Raw genomic sequence first — 17,677 nt, forward strand, 5'->3', positions numbered from 1 at the left:
CTGGAATAGTGCTCTAAGAGTGACTCCCTCCGGTGGTGACCTGGGACAGCTGGTGAGAACTCTCAGCTTTCTGATTCTCAGAGTCTCAATGCTGATTGGGCCGAGCATGGGGCTATTGTGAGAGGGGAAGACTCAGGTCTTTGTTACTCGCTTTTAAGACCAAGGAAATAAGCAAACATGTCTTTGATTACTCTTGCTGCTTTTCTCCATTCATTGACTTTGAGTAATTAATGATTCTCTCTCTAATGGGCTAGTTATTCTAAAATACTTACTAAATAATTAGGTTTTAATAAAGCCATATGCAAACCCATACTTCCAGTAACAAAGTCGTCAGGCAGCACCCTACAGAATGGGGGGCAGTCCACTGGAAAGCAGTGACCCTGAAAAGGATTTCGGGGCCATAGTGGATGAGCTGCTCAACATAATCTGTCCATGTGAAACTGTGGTAAAAAAGGTTAAAGCCATTCTTGAATGAATAGAGTGGTGAGTATAGAAAGGGAAGTGATCCAGCATTGGTGAGACTGATATTGGAATGTTGACTACCGATCTTTTGTTCACATTTTGAATATTATGTTAAAATTGGAGAGGGTACAGAAAGGATTCATAACTGAGTGATGGGGATGATGCCTTGTAATTAGACATTGAAAAAGCTCAATCTGTTTAATATGTAGAAAAGAAGAATGAGAGGTGAGTTGCTTGACTCCATGGAGAGAAAATGTTGAGTATAAAAGGGCTCTTTTATCTAGCAGAGACAGGCATGACAAGACCCCATGGATGGAAGCAGAAATCAGAAAAAGTATAATGACAATAAGACCCAGATTTGTAAGAGTGTGATTGATCATTGGAACAAAGTACCAAGAGAGATGATGGCTTCCCCATCTCTTGAGATCTTCTAATAAAGACTAGATGCCTTTCTGGAAAATGTTTGAGTAAAAGAAAAACCCAGCTCTTCTGACATACAGGAGGCCTTAGGATACGCAGAGGATCAGATTAAATGCTCTAATGGTTCCTTCTGGCCATAAAGTCTACTAACTTATGATTGCGGCCTGGGGAAGAGCCTTTCGTGTTCTACTGTGTAGTCGGTGTCATTCCCACAATGAAGTCATTGAGGTGGGTGATCCAGTGGAAGCAGCTCAAACATCCAGTGTGGCTGGACAGGGGGAAGGACATCAGCACTGCAGGGGAGGGGTGGGCGTGGCAGTGACATCACAAGGGCCTTTGGCAGGACCTCAACCTATTGGACAAAGGTGGTGAGGAGGCGATGATCTCACAGAGAGATCTTGACATCAGCCAGGCAGGACAGGGGTACAGCACAGGGGCAACCTTGGAGATCCCTGTGGCTTTGCTTCAGCACATCTTCTTCTTGAGGTCTCTCCTTGAGGACTGAGAGAGAATTCACTTTCACGTAAGTGACTGCAAGGAGGATCCTCTTCGGAGTTTTCTCCTTTTCTTTTATTGATTTTGCTAGAATACAGACATCTCTGTATAGAAGGTAAAAGCCTCCAAGAGGTTTGGGACCGGGTCTGATCCATCAGGTGCCAGCTGATTTTTAGGAATGGAAAACACTAGATTGAGGTGGCAGCATTGTATTCCCAATGTAGGACTTGTTCCTTAGAATCATTGGGAACATTGGGGTTTCTCCTTTTTGTTTTCCTTTTCCTCTGTCCCTCCTACCTTTCTCTTCTTGCTTCCTTTGTCCTTTTCCGCTGCTCTCCTCCCACCGCCAGGAGCTCTGTGTGTGCAGCGGGAGCCAGGGGGGTTGTGGGAGACCCTCACAGAGAGGTGAGGCTGGAATAGTGCTCCAAGAGTGATCTCCTTGGTGGTGACCTGCTCCATTCTTTGGGCTATTTGATGAGAACCCTTAGCCTCCCACCCCTCAAAGTCTCAACCTTGATTGGCTGAGGAGGGGGCTATTGACAAGGAGGAAACTCTGGTCTTTGTTGTTCTCTTTTATGACCAAGGAAATAAGTCACAACCAGTTATATGTTTGACCAATGTTGCTGCTGTTCTCCATTCATTGTCTCTAACATTCCACTTCTTCTAAAATACTTGCTGAAGAATTCCTATGAACAATTGCTGGTCTGTAGCTCATTTGAGAGCAACTCTGCTACTGACTGGCTGCATCAACTGAGAGAAATTACTGCTCCTTTCTCAACCTTAGTTTCTCCTTATGGCAAGTACGAATAACAAACCTCTCCGACCTACCTCATGATTGGTGGATGATGGGGATCCATTGAAGAGTGTCACTAGTAGCAGTGCAGAATAGGATGTGTCCCATCACATTGAGCCATATCAGATTATGACATCATATTCTATTTGATTGGTATTTTATTCTTTTGAAATTGTTAAGACCAGCAACTACTTAGCTCAGACTGAAGCATCTCATCTAATTTTCTAGATCACAGTGTCTCCTCTTTGTGTACAATGAGACAGTTTAATGCACTGTGACAAACAGGAGATGCTTTGTTTTGCAAACAAATATTTGTTTGCAAAGATTTTTCATCCTACTTGTTATGATTTCAAGAAACAAAGTGGTTTAGTCTGAATGGATTTTCTGATAGAAAAGGTTCCCATGAAAATGTTCACCCCTTATTTCCTGGGCTCTATCCCTGCCTCCATGGGGGTTGTTGTCTGTTAGTTAGAACATGAGTCAGGACTGTTGGTTTCTCTTTCTGGCTCTGTCACCGCTGTGCTGTGTGACACCTTGGGTAGGTCCAATGGGAATAGGGTCAATTCTCTAAGTCCAGGCAGCAGAGAGCCTGGGTGAGAAGGGAGGCTCAAGATGTCTGCGAAGGAGAAAGGGAAGTTTCCAGGTGTTGAACATCAAGAATTCTAAACTTTGCTAAAATGGCTCGTGTAGAGAAACAAGAAAGAGTTGGGGCAAACTTTAACCATTGTCTTTTTAAAGCCCATTTGGGGATGTGAGTCCCAGAGAGCCATAGAGAGGGGGAGCAACTTGCCCAGTCCCACAGATCAATAGGCAGCAATGGAAGCAGGAGTGACACTCCCTCTCAAAGGCAGGGGGAAAGGACATTAGGGCCTGGTTGCAATTGCCAGCTGTGGGAGGGAGTGTGCAGCAGTGGTTAGGGAAGGGGTCCATCCATGGCTCTGACACTCGGTGTGACCCTGAGCCGGTAACTGAGGCCCGTTTGCCATAAGTAGGGTTGGGGTCCCATGGCTACAGCCCAGGAGGGTTGGGAGGCTCCAGGAAGGTGTGTAAAGTGCTGGGACATCAGGATCCTGCAGCCGCTGTCACTGCTGCACTAGGGCAGTGTTCTGCACCCCGCTGCTGCTGCCTGACTTTCTCCGTGCACTGGCAATAAGACAGACTCTTGTTTTCACAGCCAGTAGATTGCCATAGTGTCATCACTCTGCCTGCTGGCTGGGCAGGGTAACTCCTCAGGTCACCACCTCTCCAGCCTGCCTTGGGCTTGGAGAGTGAGGAGGAGGGTGAGGGACATCTGCTGACCCTGAACATCCGCCATCCATCATACCATCACCTAAAGCAAGTGAGTAGCATTAGGGTTCCTCGGTGGCTTCCGCTGTCTGTCTGGGAAATGCTGTCTTTTGTTTCTCTGAATAAATGGTCTTTCTGTGCCGAGGGTCTTTGTGACTTTGATGTGGGGAATGGTTTCCCAGGAGAAGTCCGGACTCCTGGGTTCTGTTCCTTCTCTAGCCTGGGCGGGGGAGTGTGGCCTGGGATGACAGGAGGGGGCTGCTTGTCTAGAGTAACTGATGGTCTTTGGGACTGACCCCATTGCTCTAACAGGATGAGACTTCCTGGATATTGCAGCAGCAGCAGGGATTAGGAGGGGGAACATTGGGAGCAGCTCATGCAATGAACTCCTGCCAGTGTGTGTAGCTTGCACTCCCTGCACTCCTGTGGGGGGAGAAGGGGCTGCTCTGGCTGGAGCAGGGCTGAGGAGGGACTGAAAAGGCCCAGGAGTGAAAGGCTGCCTTGAGCCCAGCCTCACACCTGCTCCCCGCTCGGTTCCAGGATGGCCAGGCTCCTGAGGATGTTCAGGAAGAAGGCTCTGCAGGTGGCCCCAGAGCTTGAGGGAAGCAGCTGCCATCTTCCCAAGGGGCAGAGCCACCTCTCCATCCCCGCTGGCGGGGAAGCAGCTCCCATCCAGGCCAGAAGGCGGAAGTGCCCAGCCTTCTGGCGAACAAACCAGCTCCCGGCGCAGGCACCGAGCTGGGAGAGGCCTTGACCAAGGCCAGATGGAGCTGGTTCAGGATGTGGTTTTGCAGACAGGACCCAGCCCAGGAGGGGCGTCAGGCAGGGAGGCTCTGGGGCTTGTTGTGTGGGCAGCAGCAGCCCCAGGAGCCCAGACTCATTCCCAGCAGGAGGCATCGCCCTGCCTGGTCACTGAGGACCTTCCAGCCCCCTCAGGCCAGGAGGTGGAAGATGCCTGTCCCAACACCAGCAGCTCAGCATGGGACAGCAGCAGCGCCTGGGACTCTGGCAGCAGTGATGCAGATGGACGCTGCTGCTTTGTTCCAGGTGAGGAGCCAGGCTGGGCTCGGGGAGGGGTGAGGACGGGGATGTGAACACCCTGGGCCCAGACACTCTCCCAGTGATATGGTGTGGGGGGGGGGTCCCCAGCCCAGGTGTCTGGTCTGAGCCATGGGAACCCCACTGACACCAGCAGCAGTCACACAGCTGCCCCTGCAGCAAGGGGAACTGGGGGTGGGGGCATCAAGAGCTGCTGCCACTTTATCTCTTGATGCTCTGGGGCTGAGGGAGTCGGCACCTCCCATGGACAGTGGAGTCCTGGACAGTGGGGGGGGGGGGGCTCTTGGCTATGGGCTTCTGAAGCTGTTGGGGGCTGAAGGCATCCCTGAGAGGGAGGTGTGGGGCCCGATCTGACCTGGGTGCCTGAAGTCAGAAGGGGGGGGGGTCTTTAATCCTGCTATCCCCACCACGCCCCTCTCCTGCCCCCAAGTGGCAGCAGGCGTCACCCTGTTACCTTCTCTCCCTGTGCAGAGACCCCCAGGGATTCAGAGGAGGAGGAATGGCTGGACATGTCCACAGATGAAGCTGCTCTCAAGGTCATCAGAGAGCAGCTCCAGTCCAGAGAAAAGGTACAAATGTTCCCCACCTGGGCTGGAACCAAGATTGTCCTGTCCCTTCCCAGCATCCCCACCCCCTGCCGAGGGGCTTGTCCCTGATGATCCACCACCTGTAATGGGGCCCTTTTACATTCATGATGTGGGACCCCTAAGATGAGGGAGTTTGTCCCACAACAGCCAAGGTCTCCTCCCCCCACAGGCACTGTCCCAGTTCCTGATCCTGCTTGTGTAGGAGTGGTGGGAGATTTGGACACTAGGCGGGTCCCCACGATGCGTCATTGAGGCCTGAACCCTGGAGCTGGTGTGGGTGGGGCAGGAAGGTCCCTAGCTAACAGGTTCTCTCTTGCTATCCCCCACTCCTGGTGGGTACAGGATGAGGGTCAGTAGCTCATGTTCCTGCAGGCCATCTACCCCACGTGTCTTGCTGCACAGGACAGAGAGCAGGACACGCTGGAGCCGCGCTGCTGCAAGGCGTCTGTGGTGGAGAGGATTGTGCTGAGTGAGGCACATCATATGGCAGCTGGAGGGAGGAGAGAGACATGGGATTGGCCATGGGGTATCGCCAGGCTAATGGGTGGGGGCTGGGTGGTGTTGGAGGGGGCAGCAGAGGGCAGGGATTGCTGGGGAGAAGAGAAGGGAGAAATTGTGAGATTGGGCAGTGGGGAAATTGTGGGGCTGGAGGGCAGCTGAGACTGGGGGACAAGGAATCACATGGTCTCAGCTTGGTAGTTGGGATGGTGCTGAATGGGGGCAGTTTTGACAGGGAGGAGGAAAGAAGGGGATTGGGACTGAGCTGGGCAGGAATCCTGGAAGGGAGACAAGTTTGATGGGCAGGAAGAAATGGGAGGAGCAGGAGGTAGTGGGGGATCCTGCTGGCCATTTGGGGCACTGGCTGTGTAATCTCCTTGTTGGGAGGGGTCAGTAGGGCCCGAATCTCTCATACTCCTTTGTCTCCTTCGCGTCTCTCAGGAGCTCATTGAGGAGCTTCCTAAAGACTCTCCACCCAGCGCCATCCTCACCAACTCCCTGGTTGCAGTGGGCAACCTCAGGTACTGAGACAGCCCCCCCACCCCCACTGGCTCCCCTAACCCCAGTGCTGCTCAGGCCCAAGGCTGGGAGTCACTGTCCCTCTCACTCCCAGGTCACCTCCCAGGAGTGGCTCCTCTGGCAGAGCTGGTGGGGTGGGAAGGTTCACTCTCTCCTGGCTGGGCTGTTCTTTTCACTCCACTAACATTCCAGGGGCCTTGGGGAGGGGCTCACTCCCGGGCTCAGATACAGGACGGGCAGCAGGCTCCAGGGAACAGGCGCTATTCCTGTCCTGCCACTGTCTGTCTGTGATGCCTTGGCCTTGTCATTCCCTAGCTCAGTGCCTCAGTTTCCATTCTCGCCAGCCTGTGCCTACATCCCTGTGGTTTCGTGTCTGTGTTGGCGACAGTCCCACCCCCATACTGCACAGTCTAATACCAGCTCCTCTCTCTTGCCAGCACCATGAAACCAGCCCTTGAGCCTGACCTAGAGACCTGCCTCTTGTGAGCTGCCCTTCGCTCCGTCTTCACCCTGGGCATGGAGAAGGACACCATCAACATCCAGGTACATCCTCCTCCTCCATCCTCCTCCTCTTCCAGAGTGGTCCTTGGTCCCTGCTCCCTTGATTCACTGGAGCTCCAGATTTAGGGGTGGGGTAGGCAGAAATGGAACAAGCTTCAGGGTTGGATCCTTCCCTCCAGAGGATTACCCCTCCCTGAGGGATTTCTTTCTTCCATATGCCGTGTTTTGCCCAGCAGCCCAGCTTCCATCCATCGCAACTTGGCTGTTTTATCCTCTTCTGCCTACAAGGCCCTCTGCAGAGACCTGCTAAGTTCATGGATCAAAGATCCAGTTGTCATCAATCCTTGCTAATTGCCTGCAGTGGGATGTGAATGAGAGAGGCCAGGATATGTGTTTGGGGGTCTCACCAGTGCTTCCCAGAGACCCCTTTTCCTATCCTGTGGCAGGCGTATGCCCAGTTTCCCTAACTCTGACCCATGCTTTGCAGTCTCTGCACAAAGTCATGCCAGAGCTCCTGGATGCCATGCTGGGGAACCTGCTGTCAGAGTCCCCAGACTCAGACAGGCTCCACTACATCTCGGAGGTGAGCCCCATAAGGAGGTGTGGGAACCAATTTTACCTTAACTCTTTGGGGGACTGGTAAGGAGAGACTGGAAGATCCATTTTCTACTCTGTCCTCCTAGCTGGGTCCCCAGTGGGGCGTCCTTGGTTGGGGAGATCAGTGCAATGCAGTGTCAGGTCCTGCTTTCTTAAGGGACAGAGGAAGGAGCTGGGACTTCAAGCCAGAGCTCTGCCTGGTTCTGTTGAGCGCTAACCACAGGGCCCCTGGCTGTCTTGGGGAGTGAGAGTCTGAAAACCCACCTCCCCAACACACACACCCCATGAGATTCTGGAGATGGTTCTGAGAAGAGGCACACGCTCCTTCCTAGAGAAACAGGAGGACCCCAGGGAATCAGCCCTTCTCTCTGATGTGATCTGAAGTTCCTGGGGGGATTGTGCTCTCAGTGACTCCCTACATCCCACCAAGGATTTTAGTAGCAGGGAAGGGCGAGGGTTCAGTCTCCTTTCTGGTGAACAGTTCAGGAATCAGGAGTTCTGGGAGGATGGGACCAGCCCTGACACCGAACCTTGTCGCAGTCTAGAGAGACCCTCACATGTTGTGACCTGCAGGATACAAGCTGCGTCCTGGGGGAAAGAATCCCCTTCTAAAGCTCTGTGATCAATGACTCAGCTATTCCCCCCGCGCATAATGTCTCGGGCGCCTGGGGCTGGGGGAGTGGGGGGGCTCATTTGCAAAGCACCACCTGCCCATTGATCCTGACCTGCCTCCTTTCCCCACAGCATGTCAACCTCTGGATCGTGTCCAGGGTGTCCCAGGAGAGAGCCAGGGCCATTAGGAGCAGCACGGCCCTCCTCAGATTTGCAGTCACCCTCCCTGAGTTTGACGTAAGTGACCTCTGACCCCAGCTTCCTGACTCCAGGCGTAGGTGTGCTGGCTCCAACGGGCTGTAGGATCTGCTGCTGCTGCAGGGGCTGTGGGTTCAGAGTGTTCCTCATGGGGAGGCAGAGTCAGAGCAGGGAATGAGATAGGCTTGAGTCAAGTTCTTCTTGTCCTGGTTAAGTGTTGTCCCTGGGCCTTTAAGGGGACCATGCTCCAGCCCCTGCTTGGCATCCCAAAGCAGCTCCTGGCTCCCTTGGCAGCAGAGCAAATGAAGGGTCTATCTCAGGTGCCTCTCCCCCAGCATCTCCTGCAGAGGGGCTAAGGGGAAGGAGTCTTCTGGCCCTGGGGGGACAGGGAGCTGACAGGAAAATGCTGATGGAGTCCCCTCTCCTCTCCCTTCCATTAGATCTCAGCAGAGTTCCCTAGGATGGGTCACCACGTGGTACAGCTGGCTCTGTTTGTCAGTGACCCAGACAAGGACATCAGCCGGCAGGCCAGGGAGGGGACTTACCGGCTCTACCAGCTGCTGCTCCAATAGAGGGGTAAGGAACCCGCTGGCACATGGAACCCAATAGGGGACTGAGAGTGACCACAGGTGGATAATGGGGACCCCAGACAATTTCTCTCAGCCTGACCCCAGCTGGAGGACAAGTCTCTCTCTGCCTCTGTTCTTCTCCACTCCACTGTGCAGCCACCAATGGGATTGGAAGGACACAGAAACTGCAACCAGAATGATTGAAGTGTCTCTCTCTCTCTCTTCCAGGGCTGACCATACATGAGGCAGAAGATCTGTGGTGCCACGACTGGCACCAGGACAGCAGGCTCCTGGGCTATAAGAACACAGCCAGGGTGGGGGAGGTAAGGACACTGTGGCAGGGCATGACCCAGCTCAGGGAGTGGGGCTGGCTGGGGTCCCTGCAGTCGATGCCTCCTGGAGACAGGAGAAGAGCCCACTCCTTATTTCCAGCTCAGAGTTCCTCATCCAGCACCCAGTGGGACCGGCTGGTGCTAAAGGTCCCACACTGGAACCTCGCTAGTTGCCGTGATTTGAGTGTCTTACATGGAGCCATTACTATGTGGCATAAGGAGAATCCCCAGGTGGGTGAGTTCATATAGGATTATGGCTCTGGGTGTCTCTCTGGTCCTTGTTCCCCTGGCTGATCCCCAAGTGTGTGAGAGGAGAGCACTGGGTCAGTCAGTCACTATTGCTTGATCAGACCCTTGTTTAATTCCCTGCACCCTGTAGAAGCAGAGAAAGGAGGTGGGGTTTGCCCAATTCCATTGCCAGTCAGGAAGCAGAATGTACCAACCTGGGAACTGGGTAGGGGACACAGTGAGCTCCAGAGCCAATATGGACCACATGCGCCCCCCTCATGTCTCCAGACCCGGCCAGGGAATGGCAGAGTATCTGGACCTCAGCCACTTTTCCAAAGAAGCACATTGTCACTGCCCCAAGTTGCGGCTACTTGCTGCACAAGTAGAAAATCAAAGACACTCACCGCCTTCCCCCGTCTCACAACTGTGGTGAGAACATCCAAACCTTGGAACACACCATAACCCAGTGCCCCCAGATTGGAATCAAAGGTGAAATTGGTGATTTCCACAACATCACAGAGGAGACCTTGGAATGGCTCCTGGATCTACAAGGGCATCTACAGAATGCTGCTCTATAGACGCCATGTGAGAGAGACTGTCTGAGCTTGTCCTGCCTCCCACAAGCTGAATGGCTGCAGCAGAAGAAAAGTTTCCTAGGAGTGTTTGTGATGGGGACAGGGACATGCGTCTCCTTATCCTTGTCAGGTTGCAGATTGGATTCCCTTTGGAAGAAACCAAGGAGCTGCAGAGGCCTTACTCAGCCTTAGAGAAATCACTAATTTGGGGGGAATAGACCTTTGGTCTGTCAGCTCCAAACCCCACCCCTGCGCACACACACTCCTCTAGCCACTGAGGTGCAGGAGATCTCTCTGCTGGAAGCAATACAGGGTCCCCTATCATCTCTGGGCACTGCACAGCAGAGTGGGCCCTGCTCACCCACATTAGAGATCCATTTCCAGCCCATCATGGCCCCTGCGATAAATTGCCCTCCAGAAAGAGCCGCTCGATGCTTTGGTCCCTAAACATCTGCCACCTTTTAATAAAGGGGCTTCCCTGAGCCATGGGACTCTGAAAGCCTCCTGGGGAATGAACTGCCTTGGCTACAGCAGCTCTCTCACCCTCCCTTTGGGGCACCAGATGCTGAGGCCATTCTATCTCCAGGACTTGGAGGCTGGCTCTGGGCAATCTGCTAAAGCCTCGTGTCCTGTTGGTTTTAGGTTTTTGGAAAATTCTTCTCTGAGGGGCAGAGAAAATACTTCCTCCAGACAGCAATGCTGGCGATACATGACCCCCTCCTGTGTGTCAGCCAGGCTGGGCTGCTCCTCACATACTCCATCCTGGGGGAAGCCCAGCAGCTGATGGGGGACAAGGTGAGCAGCTGCATTAGACTCAGGAGCTTGGGGCAGGGCCCAGGCCTCCATCTCATCCTATCACCATTGGCTGGCCTGGAAGCAAGGAGCCTAGTGGGGACTTGTGGACTTCATGGACTTGTGTTCTTAGGATGTGATGCTCTGCTATCACTCCTGGGAAGGGCAGGAGAGTCCCCTAAGTGCCCTCTGTGAACCTCTCCTGCCCCACAGAGCTGCACCCATTTCCCCATGGCCTAGTGTCCATGTCACCCGAGCCACCACCCATCACTGGCAGCCTGGGAGGCCAAGGTCTGATGGGTGATGGTAACTGGCCAGGCAGGTCTGAGGCACATGGGTGGGGGAAGCTTATCCTGCTGCTGGCAGGGCTAGACCAGCTCCAGAGAGAACGGATTCAGTCAGCAAGGGCTGCTGACCTGCCCCATTCACCAGGGCTGCCATCCTGTGGCTTCAGCATTTGTCACTGGGGTGACTTGGGGAAAGGTCTCAACCTCCCCACATCCCACTTCACTGCTGCCAGAATCCCTCCTGCCCCCCTCCCTGCCCTACCTGGGTGGGGATGGAGGTCGGGGTGCAGGAGAGGGTTCTACGAACTTGAGCAGTGTCCCTAGGTGGGTTGGAGGTGGAACAGCTGTCAGGGGCACTGAGGGGGAGGTGGCAGGAGCTAACCCTACAAGGAGGGGGGTTGGCACTGAAGGTCACTAGAGAGGACAAGAAGCCTCCATCCTGGGGATCAGGAGCGTGAATCCACCACTCAGACATGAGCAGCTGATGGGTGGAAATGGTGCTGGTTCCAGGTGCCCTTAATCCTCCCTCATTCCTGGGCAGTGTCTCAGTCCCTGACATGTTCTCGTTCCCCTGCAGCTGGAGGATGTCACAGCCAAGGTGATGTGCCTGCTCCGCATCATCCAGCACTTGCACCAGGTGCCCGAGGCGCTGCAAGGGCTGCACCTCATCTGATGCCCTTAAAGGTTCCCCTCCCATGATCAGCAACTCCCACTCCCTGCTGCAGGTACTGCTCTGTCTCACTGTAAATGGGGGGCTAGTGGTAGGGGAAATGGAGGCCCCTGTCACTGACAGAAACTCTCTCCCCTCTCTGTGCACCAGGCTCCTTCCCTGACCCCAAATTTCCCTCATCTGGGGCATGAGCTCTTCCCCTCACTCCCATACCCCTCCCCTCTTTCCTTGCTCTGACCCCCATCCCATTCCCCGTGCTCCCAGGCAGAGCTCTCCCTGCCCCATATGGCGCAGAAGGACCTTTGTGTCAGGGCTGCAGACTGTCTGCCCAACTGAAGCTCAGGAAGCTCCACATTTGAGGAGGTGAGGATGGGCCAGAGGCTCAGGGCCTGCTTCACCTCCTGCCCTTTATTCGTCCTTTGTCCCTTCTATGGGCTCTCAGAGGGTGACATGAATAGGAACCTCCTCCCCACCTGTCTTCTAGGCCCTGGGGGGTGTGACAGCCTCCCAGATGGGTGCAGTCAGAAGCTGAGCCACCTCAAGGAGCAGTGGGGACAGGTCACCTTGTCCTATGAAACCAAGCAGTGCTAGTTCTCAAAGAGGCCGAGAGGGAAAACCCCGCTCCCTCATGGAGGTAAGAGCCATTTACTTCTTTGGGCATATGGGTCTCTTGAGGGAGAAATGGGATCCCAGCTGCATAGCCTGGCTGGGAGATTCCCCCATCCCTGCGACAGAGACATCTCCATCAATGTGCCACTTTTGTTTTTTTCTTAGCAAGAAGCTCCCCAGGGATGTCCTCAAACCTGTTCTCCTGGGAGCATTTCTGGGAGGAGGCTCCGGTCCCTCAGTCTCCAACTCCATCATGAAGTCTCATTCACATAACAACTCCGCTCTCCAGCTCCACTTCCCGCAGCAGGACAAACGAACCTTCAGCTCCTAGAGACCTGACTCTGACCTCCTTCTGATCAGCAATGGGGTTTCACCATCCCCTCAACAAACCTGTCAGCCTCTGAATGATGAATGTCAGAGTCACCAAAACCAGCAAAACTCCAACTGCAGCCAGTCGTGCCTTTGTGAACTTAGCCCCTCTGGAAACCAGGTCTGAACTGGGGAGGTCTGAACTCAAAGACTCCTAGACTTTAAGATCAGAAGGGACCATTATGATCATCTAGTCTGACCTCCTGCACAATAGAATCTGACCCACCCACTCTTGTAATAAACACCTAACCTATGTCTGAACTATTGAAGTTCTCAAATAATGCTTTAAAGACTAAAGGTGCAGAGAATCCTCCAGCAAGTGAACCACACGTGCCCTATACTGCAGAGGAAGGTGAAAACCCCCCAGGGACTCTGCCAATCTGCCCTGGAGGAAATATTCTTCCCAAGCCCAAATATGGCGATCAGCTAAACACTGAGCATGTGGGCAAGACTCAGCTCAACCCAGTAAGAGCAGGACTGGGCAGAGCAGGTCTGTAACAGGGAAAGGAGAGTGCTTTCCCCTGGTCTGAAGAGCCTGGGGCTTAGCCAAACTGATTACAGAATGAGTCCTACCTCAGAGGGACCATGTATTGGCCCTGAAAGAACCAGACTTCAGCGTCGATAAAGCCTAGCTGGGCTATGAACTGGAATGAGAACTAGGTAGGAAGTTGAAAGCAGCAAGGAAAGCCTAGAAGGGAACTTGAGAAGAGAGGTAGGATGTTGAGAAGTCCAGGGAAACCTGCAGCAAAGAGAAAAGAGCAGCCCTAGCTGTTGAGTACAGAGCCCTGGGCTGCTACCAGTGTCAGGGTGGGACCGGGTTCCTCTACTGGCACCAAAGAAGGGAGCATACATGCACCCAGAGTGGGTTACCAAACCCAGCAAGGGAGCTGCAGGCTGAGCCAGAGCCCCAGCGAGAGCAAAATAACATTTTTCTCTGGGAAGAGCTCTTTGGACTTTCAGTGTATGACAAGCTGAGCCCCAGAAGCATGGACTAAAGGTGATAAGCCGGTCAAAGGGCCGAATTACCAGGCAGAGAGACTGCCATGGTGCTGGAGTGACCATTGATGGAGGACCAGAGGGCACCTAACAATGAGTAGATTCATTGATTATTGGCATAGTCAGCAGGACTGAATTCCCCCTGTCATCCATGAGGGCTCATGGAAGTCTTGGTTACTGAAGGAAGGTCCGTCCCCACAAGTGGGATTTCCCATTTGAGTTCCAGGGACTGGTTAAGCAGCCAAAGCAGGTCTCGGGGTTTCTCCAGCAGCTCCTAGAAACCCAACAGAAGCAGAAGGAAGTGCAGGCAGAGCTACAGATGCTGCTGGTAATCTTGAGGGAGCAGCAGCAATACCCGTGAGAGATCCTGCAAAGGGAAATCAACCTGCTACGTCCATCGACAAAAAGAGCAGACTCGGCGAGCATGCTGGGTCAGTGCTGAGAAGGTTAGCCCAGGAGAGCAGTGCATGAGAAAGTGTACAAGCATAGCCTAATGCCAAGATGGAAACAAAAGTTCTTTGGTTTGGGTGCAGAGAAGCAGGCCATATCGAAAGACCCGGCCTGCATAGGAAATTCCTGAGTGGCAAAAAGAGGGGCCAGGGCCCCAAGAAGGTAGAAAAAAAGGAGGTGTCGTCTTGGACAAAAACACATGAAGCAGGCTAGTTGGAGATGGCAGGGGTGGCCATGGACCTTGCAGACCATCCTCCAACACACCTGCCGGGTGCTGCAGGGAGGTGAAGGATGAAATGGTTGGCACAGAGATGAATCAGTCACGAGAGTTGAGCAGTGGTGTGTGCTCAGACCCTAATGGAAAAGGTTTTGGGGGATGCAGCAGCAGTAGAAAAAAGGCTACAGAAGAAGCTTGTGGCTTCAGAAGAAGGCTCTGCAAGCAGTTGTTAATGAGAATGAGTAGCTGCAGGAAGAGAAGGATGGCCTCTGAGTTCTGGTGAGTACGAGGCTGTATGAGTGCACAGCCAGTGACGGCGAAAAGATGGTGAGGAATGAAGATTGGACAAGAGTAGAACTTGCCCCCGGGTTGGGCCGGATTTTAAGGAGGAGGGTATTTCATAGGGTGGCTTAGCCTGTGGCTGCAAAGCCTGGAGCTAGGCCAAATTGATGACCAAGTGAGCCCCACCTGAGAGGAAACAAGGGAAAACAGCAGCAAAAGTACAGAAGCAGCCCTAGCTGTTCAGTATACGGCCTTGGGCCAAAACCTGGAGTCCAGGGTAGGACTGGGTTCTCCCACCGTCCCTAAGGAAGGGGACATAGAAGACCATAGAAACCCAAGAGGGGCAGGCCAAGCTGAAATCAGGCTGAGGAAGAGCTTCCCACGAGGGTGAAAGGCCTTGTTTCTCTTCAAGACATTTTTGGACTTTGTTTGGAAGGAGCATGACCCAGGAAGCAGTGGACTAAAGGGCAGTCACCTGGCTGGATGGCTGAGTTACCAGCCAACAAACTGCAAGAGTGACTATCAACGGGGTTGCTAGCCCAGCTAGAAAGCTTTGAGACGAGGCCCGGCCAGGATCTAGCGGTGAGTGAACTCTGGTACAAAGCTGCTTCCATTATGGAAACAGCCTGGTATTGGAGCTTGGGTGGGGAGACCAGGGAGATGGGAGGGGTTACTGAGGCTGGGGTGGGGAAGAAGCTGTGGGGCTGGGAGGGGAAGGACATGGCCCAGCTTGTGGGAGGGATCCTGCTGGCTGTGTCTGGAGCACTGTGTAGCCTCCTCTTTGGAAAGTTCCCATGGGTCAGTGGGGCCTGAATCTCTCCTGCTCCTTTGTTCTCTTTGGGCTTCACAGGAGATGCCTGGTGAACTGCCCGTGGACTCTGTGCCCAGCACCATTCACAAATTATTCGCTACCTTCAAAGAAACAGGGCACAGCTCAGCCTGTTAGGTAGGCTGGAGACTCACACTTCACTCAAACACACAACACTGAAGTGCTTTGGGAAGCATAGTAACAACGAAGAGATTTAAGTGATACTAAACAAGAGAAAGAGACACATTTCAAACAGACAAAGAAAACAAAACACACTTTGTAGTGACTAAAACTGAATCTTAAGAGTCACAATCTTGGCCTTAGCAGTTTCCAGACTAACATCTCAGCTTTCCTAACAGACCTTATTTGATGTCCCTGTATGGTACAAAAATTCTCTGTTGAATCCAGTGATTTGATTGCTTTGCCTTTCGGTTTTAGACCCTCTGTTCTCCTTCTGGAGTGCCTTGACCCTGATTGTAACATCTCTCTTCCAGTCTCTGGCCCAGCCTCTTACACAGATATATGCTGCAGCCAGCCCAACTCAGAGAGCGGTGGGGAGAGATGATCTCCTCCTGTCAAACCAAGCACCATGGGTCCCATTGAGGCTTAGATGGAAGATCCCATGCATCTCCTGGAGGTAAGAACTGGTCACTCTTCTGGGCACTTGGGGCTGTTGCAACAAAGAGGGGGCTCCTGTTGCATAGCCTACTTATCTTGGGGGGAGTGATAGCTCAGTGGTTTGAGCATTGGCCTGCTAAACCCAGGGTTGTGAGTTCAATTCTTGAGGGGGTCATTTGAGGCAAAAATCAGTTCTTGGTTCTGCTAGTGAAGGCAAGGGGCTGGACTCAATGACCTTTCAAGGCCCCTTCCACTTCTAGGAGATATCCTATTATGATGACTTTGTTTTTTTATTCTCAGAGGATGTGTCCAAGGTCCTGGAGACTGTTTCCTGCAGGAGGTTTGAGCGGGGAGAGATCAATCACTGTCATGACCCATGGGTCATTAACCCGGGTCTGCAGGGTTCATGGGAGCAGGGTTCACTCCAGCAGGCCACCTGGAAGCCTCCTAAAAACTGCTTACCTAAGACTTACAAAGTCCAGACCCAGTTTGAGGCTCCATTCCTGAGGCCTATTGGCAGAGTCCCAGAACAGCTATTCAGCCCCCGGGACCTCCTCAAACCAACAGCAGGAACAAGAAGCTGTCTGAACACCCGAGCTCCCCTGTCTTCTGGACCATGTGTTAGCTGTTCCTGCTCCCACTCCCCAGGCTTGATTTCCTGTTACCATTCCTAATGTCTGATTTGTGTCCATTCATTTTTTTATGTAGAGACTGTTTGGTTTGGCCAATATACATGGCAGAGGGGCATTCCTAGCACCCCCATGCAAAGGAAGAAGCTGGTACCTATGGCCTTGTGTGCCCCACTCTGTCCTAACTTGGCTCCATAGGCAGGCTGCTGTGATGAACTTCTAATCCTGGTGGAATTCTGCACCACTGGGCACGCACAGAATTTATTTCCCCACAGAAAATACATTCTCCTCCAGAAGTGCTGCAGTTCCAACTTTTCCCCACCAGAGGATGCGGTGGTGCCAGAACAGCCTGCTGAGTTCATGCTCCAGGCTATTCTTGTGCCACGGCAGCCTCTGGTGGCAAAGAGGTGGAACTACAGCACTTCTTGGGCAGAAATGTATTTTCTACAGAAAAGCATTCTGCAGGACACATGAACTCTGGGTCTGCAGTGGTGAAGAATTGCCTTGTTGCTGGGATTGAGAGGAAGGGAGAAAATTAGGGGCAGGCTTTTCTGGGTGTGTGAGGGGTTACCTGCCCCACTAGGGCCCAGGCTGAGATCCCAGCACATTCCACAGGTCCCTGAGCTGCCATCAGATGAACTTTCAGCCTCTGTCCATATGGTGGGGGAGGCATTGGGTTATTGCCCTGGGGGAGCTGCTGGGGGAGGAAGGAGATTTACTTGCTCACAACCCCAGTGGGCTGGTTTTAAATTTAGTTCTGCACCAGATGAGGAGCAGGGAGTGGTAGAAACTGTGGGTGTTTGTGTTTCTGTTTCTTATCCTTTTCTCCACAGGGATCTGTTCAGAAATGAGGGATCCCCAGTGGAAAGCTTGTCTAGCAAATGAAAACAGAACTGGGGGGTGTGGAAGAAACAAACTCCACTCTCAGATTGGAAGCAACAAAATCAGAGACAACTTTATTTGAGCAATTCCAAAGGAAGAATACAGCTGGCAGAGAGCAGCTCTGGCTCAGTTTCTCCAAAGTACAAACAATATCACACAAGAATTTATACATTTCAGTGGCCTGCATTAATTAAAAACGTCTGCAGTCTGTTTATGTTATGTCCTGCCTATTCCTGTATTTTCTCATTTCTGTTCTCAAAACATCACTATCTCAAGGCTGGGTCACACTGACTCTACTCAGCTGTCTTCCCACTTGCTTCTGATGTGAGCCCTGCT

General features: G+C 52.9%; 2 long non-coding RNA genes across 7 annotated transcripts; both read left to right on the plus strand.

The window, feature by feature from the left end:
- The first annotated feature begins 1,352 nt into the window (after positions 1-1,352).
- LOC120393135 lies at positions 1,353-10,741 on the plus strand. 4 transcript variants are annotated; one of them, XR_005591912.1, is made up of 11 exons: positions 1,353-1,405; positions 3,345-3,509; positions 3,770-4,504; positions 4,988-5,085; positions 6,043-6,122; positions 6,558-6,663; positions 7,109-7,204; positions 7,963-8,067; positions 8,469-8,604; positions 8,826-9,160; positions 10,375-10,741. It is a non-coding gene; the product is annotated as an uncharacterized LOC120393135 (long non-coding RNA). The 4 variants fall into 4 exon arrangements; XR_005591911.1 differs by lacking the exon at positions 1,353-1,405 and having other exon boundaries at positions 3,071-3,509; XR_005591913.1 differs by lacking the exon at positions 1,353-1,405 and having other exon boundaries at positions 3,071-3,509; positions 8,826-8,920.
- Positions 10,742-10,878: 137 nt separating this feature from the next.
- Positions 10,879-17,553, plus strand: LOC120393136. Of its 3 annotated transcripts, XR_005591916.1 has the most exons (6): positions 10,879-11,536; positions 11,966-12,115; positions 12,256-14,986; positions 15,707-15,849; positions 16,131-16,170; positions 17,293-17,553. It is a non-coding gene; the product is annotated as an uncharacterized LOC120393136 (long non-coding RNA). The 3 variants fall into 3 exon arrangements; XR_005591917.1 differs by lacking the exon at positions 16,131-16,170 and having other exon boundaries at positions 15,651-15,849; XR_005591915.1 differs by lacking the exon at positions 16,131-16,170.
- The last annotated feature ends 124 nt before the right edge of the window (positions 17,554-17,677 follow it).

This window comes from Mauremys reevesii, unplaced genomic scaffold (genome assembly GCF_016161935.1).
Source record: "Mauremys reevesii isolate NIE-2019 unplaced genomic scaffold, ASM1616193v1 Contig15, whole genome shotgun sequence".
NCBI classification, from domain to species: domain Eukaryota; kingdom Metazoa; phylum Chordata; order Testudines; family Geoemydidae; genus Mauremys; species Mauremys reevesii.